Source organism: Excalfactoria chinensis, chromosome 1 (genome assembly GCF_039878825.1).
Source record: "Excalfactoria chinensis isolate bCotChi1 chromosome 1, bCotChi1.hap2, whole genome shotgun sequence".
NCBI lineage: Eukaryota > Metazoa > Chordata > Aves > Galliformes > Phasianidae > Excalfactoria > Excalfactoria chinensis.
In genome coordinates, this window is record NC_092825.1 from 20,217,292 (window position 1) to 20,224,440 (window position 7,149).

Genomic DNA, 7,149 nt, shown 5'->3' on the forward strand with positions numbered 1-7,149 from the left:
CAGGATCCACTTCACAGGAGCCTGACAGCCAGAATCCCAGCTTGCAAATTCACCACCTGTCATCTACCATCCATTACTCGTATCAAATAAGAATTTGATCAAAAAATAGGGCTTCTGCTGGCTACAGTTTTAAATAAAGAAGTGAAATACCAGGTAGTCCTAAAAATTGGATGGAAGCATTGGTATGCATGGTGGAAGTGGACTTGTGGAATAGAATGAAAGCTGACAAAGCTAAAGAGACATAGAAATGGTTCTGTAGGATTATGGGAAACAAAACTTAAGAAGAGCTGCAGGGAACCTTGACCAAACCATTCTTCATGCCTCATTAACCCACTGGTTTGTTTTGAAGACATTCAGTTGCATCCTCTCTGGCTTTTACCATCAAACTCTCTCAAAACAAGACTTTCAGCTGCTGATACAGAGGGTCAGTAGATTATTTACTGCAGTACTCCAGGGCTTCTCTGTGGCCACTGCTGGGTGTTACAAACAGCCCCACAGCCGCTGAATGTGTCAGCCCCCCCTGCTGAGGCTGCCAGAAGTGCTAATGCTGTCTGTGTAATATAATGAGAACATCTGTCCATTAGCAACTGGAGAAGAGCCACCAGTGGCACACCCCACAGCTGCTGGCCCGTATGCAGACTCACAATTTCCAGTTGCTACTGAATGAGCTGGATTCAACCCAGTGACCTGGTGGAAAATGTCTCTGTGCCCCTCCAAATTCTAAGAGCATGGCTGTTAGGTGGCTCTTGATTTCATTTTCATATGACACAAACTGGAAGGTGTATGTGCTGGCTGAGGGACAGTGGAAAAAGAATAAAGAGAAAAGCAATGGCTGGTAACTAATAAGGCTGGAGATGTCTGATGCCAGATGGGAAGAGAAGCTGGTAAAGATATACATATCTACCACACAATCTATATCATCAAATGCTAAAAAGAAAATGATAGGAAATCATAGAATTGCAGAGCCATAGAATGACAGGCTGGAAAGCACCTTAAAGACCACCTAGCTCCAACACCCTGCTGTGCTCAGGATTGCCACATAGAATCATAGAATCATAGAATCACAAGGTTGGAAAGAACCTACAAGATCATCTAGTCCAACTGTCCTCCCACTAACATAGCTGCAGCAAACCGCTAAACCATATCTCCTAGCTCCTTATCCAGAAGCCTCTTGAACACTGCCAGGGATGGTGACTCCACCACCTCCCTGGGCAGCCATTCCAGTGCCTGACCACCCTCTGAGAGAAAAAGCTTTTCCTTATGTCTGATCTAAACCTCTTCTGGTACAACTTGTGGCCATTTCCTCGGGTCCTGTTTGTTGCCTGGCAGAAGAGGCCAAGTCCCTTCTCATCCACAACCTCCCTTCAGGAAGTTGTAGAATGCAATGAGGTCTCCCCTGAGCCTCCTCTTCTTCAGGCTAAACAATCCCAGCTCCCTGAGCTGTTCCTCATAAGACTTGTGCATCAAGACATGCTGCATCAGGCTGCCCAGAGCCCCATTCAGGTTGGCCTTGAACACAGGAATGGGGCATCGACAGATTCTCTGGGCAACCTGTGCCAGTGCCTCACCACAGTCTCAGTAAAAATTTCTCAGTAGAAATAAAGGATGTGGTGTAGAATTGTGTCAAAGGCCTTGCAGAGAAGTCCAGACATGTAGTGTACAAAGGCGAGAGTGGCCCAAAGCTTTTAAACAGTGAAAACAAAACTGAACTCTGCTGCCTTAAGAAAATCAGTGACAAAACCCCACACTGTGACTGACAGAAAGAGCTGCAGGGCTAAACTTAGTGGCTGAAGGGAGGCAGAGGGTTTATATGAGGATGAGGTGTCCATTTCCCTTCCATTCTCCAACCTGTCTGATCTCACTGAGATGAAGCCAGCCTCCCTGGTACTTCATCTCTCATCAGAGCAGAAGCTGCTCTCTGACCCTCAGCTACAGGTCAGATCCTACCCTTCACACACTGTGAAGGCCTCCTTTTTCTAAGCCCACCCTTCAGTGAGTGGGTGTTGTACTTGGGTCAGGGAAATCCCAGATATGTGTACAGGTTGGGAGAGCTCCTTCAGAGCAGTCCTGTGGAGAAAGATTTGGGGGTCCTGGTGGACAGAAAGCTGCATATAGCCAGCCTGGAAGGCCACTGTTTTCTGGAGAACTGTGCCTTTACTCCATGCAGGCCACCATCACGTGTGTAGCTGCTCACAGAGCTGGGCCATCCATCATAGCTACTGCCACCTGCCTTCTCTTCTGCTCAACAGAACCACTGCAAGTTCTAGGGAAGCTGTAGGTTTTAAATTTTCTAGGACCTAAGGATGTGTAGCTGGGTGAGATCTGATCATCAAGATTAACAAGATCCTGAAATCTCACTTTCTGAGCATCCAGGTCAGTTATCTGACCTGAGTTCACATGGTCTCCTTCTGGCCTTTGACACAGGTTTCCCTGCCACAGAAACCAGGGAGCTGGGGGAGAGCCTTGAAAAGCAGTGCACTTCCATACCTTGCCCCAGGTTGTAGGTGACACATATAACAAAAGCAGGAATGCTGAGAGCTCACTGTGATTTAAACGGAGACAATATTTTCCTTCCTATGCGTGCATAAATTGTCCAGGTGGAAATGTCTCTTGAATGCTGGCAAGTTGGGTTGTCTAAACACCAGAGCCCTCTATTGAATTGCAGCAGTTATAGTCATTTTGAAAACTCCCACCATTTGACTGTGTGCATCACGTATTGCCCAAGGAAGATTTTCCTCTGTTATCTCCAAACAAGACAGTTTTCCTACACGGCACAATCCAATGCAGAGACAGGATTCTCTTTCCTGAAAACAGAGGGTCCTGAAAGCCACAGAGCAGATCAACATATCTCACCTTTTCATGTGTAGCATTGTTCTATTTGGTACAGATCTGTTTTAATTTGTCTGGAGTACTTTTAGGACCTGAGCAGCTCTCTTCATGCGACAGTTCAGCACTGCACCTCCTGATCCTGAAGGCCCCATGACTGAACAGGCAGCTACTGTCCCATGCTCAGCGCTGCAGGGCAGCTATACTGTTGCTGCGTGCATAGAACATTCATTTGGGAACAGCACCACACTCCCACAGTTTGGGTTTTTCCTGTTCTGGGGCTGGCAGATTTGTACAGCCAGTCTGCCTCGTGTTCCTCTGTGCAGGCTGAAGACCTCTTCTGATGGGTGGCACAGCACACCCTCAATGGTTTGCCTCAGTGTCTTCCTGGACTCAGATGTAAACTTTTGAAGGCTGTAGAGAAGGCTATTTTGCTCCTTTTTCTTAGTCTTGCATTATAACTAATTTTCCTTTCAGAATGACATTTCTAATTTACATCTATCTAAACCCTCGCAAAGCTGCCATGACAATAGGCACTATAAAAATTAGTAAATAAGAATTTTCTTATTTACCTGATTGCCTTTCATGTCTCATTGTCTTTTGTGTCATTCTATGCCAAGCCACTTTCAAGTTATATCTTCAGATGTGGAAGCTAAAAGCAATCTAAATGAAATGGTTTTATGTCAAGAAATATATATTCCCATGTATCCTGTGGATACACATTTGTGGATACACATTGAAAGCTGCAGCTTTAATAAGGAATAGTAGACATTGACAACCTTCCCTTTCCATCCCGACTGCAAAAAGGGTTAGGAAACTCAGCTGCAGCTTGCGGCAACAGCATCAGCACAACATCCTTCTGAAGTGTACCCTGTCCCACATTCTCACTGCTGAAATTCAACTGAGTGCACATGAGTGCACATAGCTCTTATGCACCTATGAGAATTGATGTCAGTGTGCCAACACCCACCAGTATAATGGATGTTTGGGATTGCATCTTTAGCAAGAATAAACCCACTGGCCTGCACATTAACATGAGCATGCAGGAAGTGATCCTTTGCATATAGACTGGCACAAAGCATATGTGGAAAGAAAGAGAAGCAGACATCCTCATCACCCTTGCAGAGAAAAGGAAATAAACCCCTTTAGATCCTTTCAATTGAAAAGAATGGAGAGTACAAAGAGCACTTTATAGTCTTCCCTATGCTCCTAGATCCTTGCCATTTGGGATACATCCATCACTGGTTCCCAGTAAATCCTGATTTTCACTATCACTTGCCAGGCTTTATTTTTTGGGGCCAAAAAAGCATCTTGCAGGCCAGAATGTTTCCCCTGTTATAAAAATATAGCCCACCTGAAAATCATTTATGTGGGAGATGTGCAAAATCCAAGTTAACATTCTCCATCCTTATCTTTCTAAAATGATCTTGCTAACCATGCAATACTTACTGAGAATACCATGGAGTAGAATGTATCACCTGTGATCCTGGCCAGGAACAAACCATCTTTGTTGAGTAATACTGACCTCCACCCCAAACACAGTGACATCGCTGCCCCAGGCAATGAAAGCAGCAGAGATGGGCAACGCAGATGTGGGACGCATTCCTTAGCTAAAATCACTGTCAGCACCATCTCAACATAACACAGCAGGCTCATGGGCTGCAGCAGCCAGAAAGAGGCACATTAGTGCTGCCATGGCATACTTCAAACTGTGAGAACATTTGACTAGGTAATGTGTGTATGCATAAATTTCTTGGAGAAAACTATGGTTGTAGTTTTGGTTGTTGTTTGTTGTTGTTTTTTTTTTTAATAGACTGAAATATTCTTTAAAAAAAAAGAAAAAATCATCAAACAATTCCCATTCAGCAGTGCTATACAGTGTGTTCGACTGATAGGTACTTGTTCTCCTCACATTTGTATGTATTGAACTTGATTAAGAGTTTGATCTCAAGGATTTTCTTCTGAGACTTTCCTGCAGTTAAATTAGCTCCTTCTCCTGAGCACTCAGAACTTCCCTGCTGAGTCTGCTTTTTTTCCACCCTGCCTGTGAAGTCAAGGAGAGTAAAAACTCATTAAAGCTTTGCCATAACTATTCATGCAGTGGAAAAGAGGGAGTTCTGAGACACAGATACTAAGAGGTCCTAATTAATCTTTGCCCTGTTTTAAGAGAAATTCAGGTGCTTCACAGGCTGCTATCTCTTATGGTTTTATTTCACACATAACTTCTGCAGAAATCAGTTTCATTTCCAACTGGATTAATATGGACAGGATCTATCTGGTGGAAGTTCATCAGAGGATATTCCTGGTTCATTTCTGCCAGGAGAGGGGAATCAGACCCGGGGATCTTAACTTGTAACTTCTATATTAAGAACAATACCACAAGCAATTACAAATTCGGCCTGATTAGGCTTTTATGCACTTGTAAAATAACTTTGAAATTAAAAAAGAAATGAATTAGTTCAATTATTAGGAACCTCAATTTACTGGAAAGCTTGAAGAAACTGATCCAGCTGTCTGTTACCTTCAAACAGAAAAAGTCCAATTTACTGAGCCTGCTGAGAAAAGTGCTAATTAAAGCAGGTCGTAAATGTTCTGTGTCTGGATGACTACCTGAATGTGAATTAAAGAAAGAAAGAAAGAAACCGGGAGGCTTTTCACAGCGGCTGGGACAGGAGATTGCTTACCAGCTAGCAGAAGCTGTTGGAACAGCAGTGACTTTCCACACCTTCGAACACAGCTGGAATGCGGCCTTAAAGACAATCTGCTTTATAAACTGCTTCTGAAGTCTTTCACCTGCCTGTGAAGTGAATTTAAATGACTTCTGAAAGCTGCAAAGGTAGCAGTGCATTTGGATTGCAAAGCAGGATAGAAGCAGTAAGTGTCTTCTCAGGCTACCCATCTACATATTAAAGACATAAAAAGAACTGCTTTGTGTCATGAAGACCAGCGCCAAAACAAATTCAGGAAGACCCGTGGCAAGTGAAATGGTGCTTTTGGGCTGCAGTGTCAGCATTCGGGGGTTCTTTATCATACACAGTCCTAAAATACTGTTGTAGGATATAAAAATTACACCACACTTTGACATGGCATTGCCCACAGCTTATAGGCCCTGAAGGAATAGCTTTAGGAAATGGCACTTTCATATCCAGACTGCCTTTTTCCAATAGTTTAATTCTTTGCAATATAAAAAAAGATTTTCTGAAGAATATTCTTGCTATTCTTCAGCAAGTAATTTGAGCACCATTACAGATTTTTCTGTGCTCTATTTTGCTCTGCTGTTGCTTATATAAAAATGATATATGAACTTCTGGAGCGCTTTCATAAAATGGAGTGAATCCATTATTTCCAGTTCTGTCTTTCAGATCCCAACTACAGAGATCTGAACTTGCTAACAAAGCCATCTGTAATTCAGTCATTACGAAACAAACAGAATGTGAAAGCAAGATGAACCTTTCAAACTTCTTAATCTGCAGTTGTGTAGATGGTGGATTTCTTGCTGTTTTCTTCCTTGTGTGTTAATGAAACGGCGCGTAAATAATCTACGACAGATGTTTCTGTGAATAGAAAGGAAACAATCAATTTACTGAAAAAAGGAAGATTTTGCAAACTGGGGGTGTTGGAGGAATTGCACCACCAGTGTTTGTTGGGATTTAACCCAGCAGGTGGCTCAGCACCGCACTGTGTTCACTCACTCCCTGCCTTCCCAGCGGGATGGAGGAGAGAATAAAAAGTAAAAAACAACCCACAAAGTAGAACTTGTGGATTGAGACGAAACTGTTTACTAAGATAAAGGAAAAGGATAATTATTACGGTGAATACATATAATTGTATACAATGAGTGATGCACAAGCAATTGCCCACCGCCCCTCAACTGATGCCCAGCTAGATTCCCAAGCAGCAAAAGAGAGTGAGATGTCCTCCCACCTCCTTCAAACCTCCTTCCACATGATGTCATATGGTATGGAATATCCCTTTGGCCAGTTTCAGTCAGCTGTCCTAATTCTGTTCCCTCCCAGCTCCTTGGACCCTTTGCTGGAAATGGCCTCATCTCTGTATAGCACTGCTTAGCAGCAACTACAAATATTGGTGTGTTATCAACAGTGTTTTTCCCCTAGAACCAATAATGCGGCATTATAACAGGCACCTTAAAGAAAACAATTCTCTCCAGCAGTGCACGTATGTTAGAGGAATCTCTTTTTCTCTCTTGTCACATTACTGCCAACTTCATGTGTTGCCAGATAAAGTTGCCTCCTTGGTGGATGCTAAAGCATGCAGCACTTCATCCACTGCAGCAGGTGGTACAGACAGGTGAGTCAAAACTCG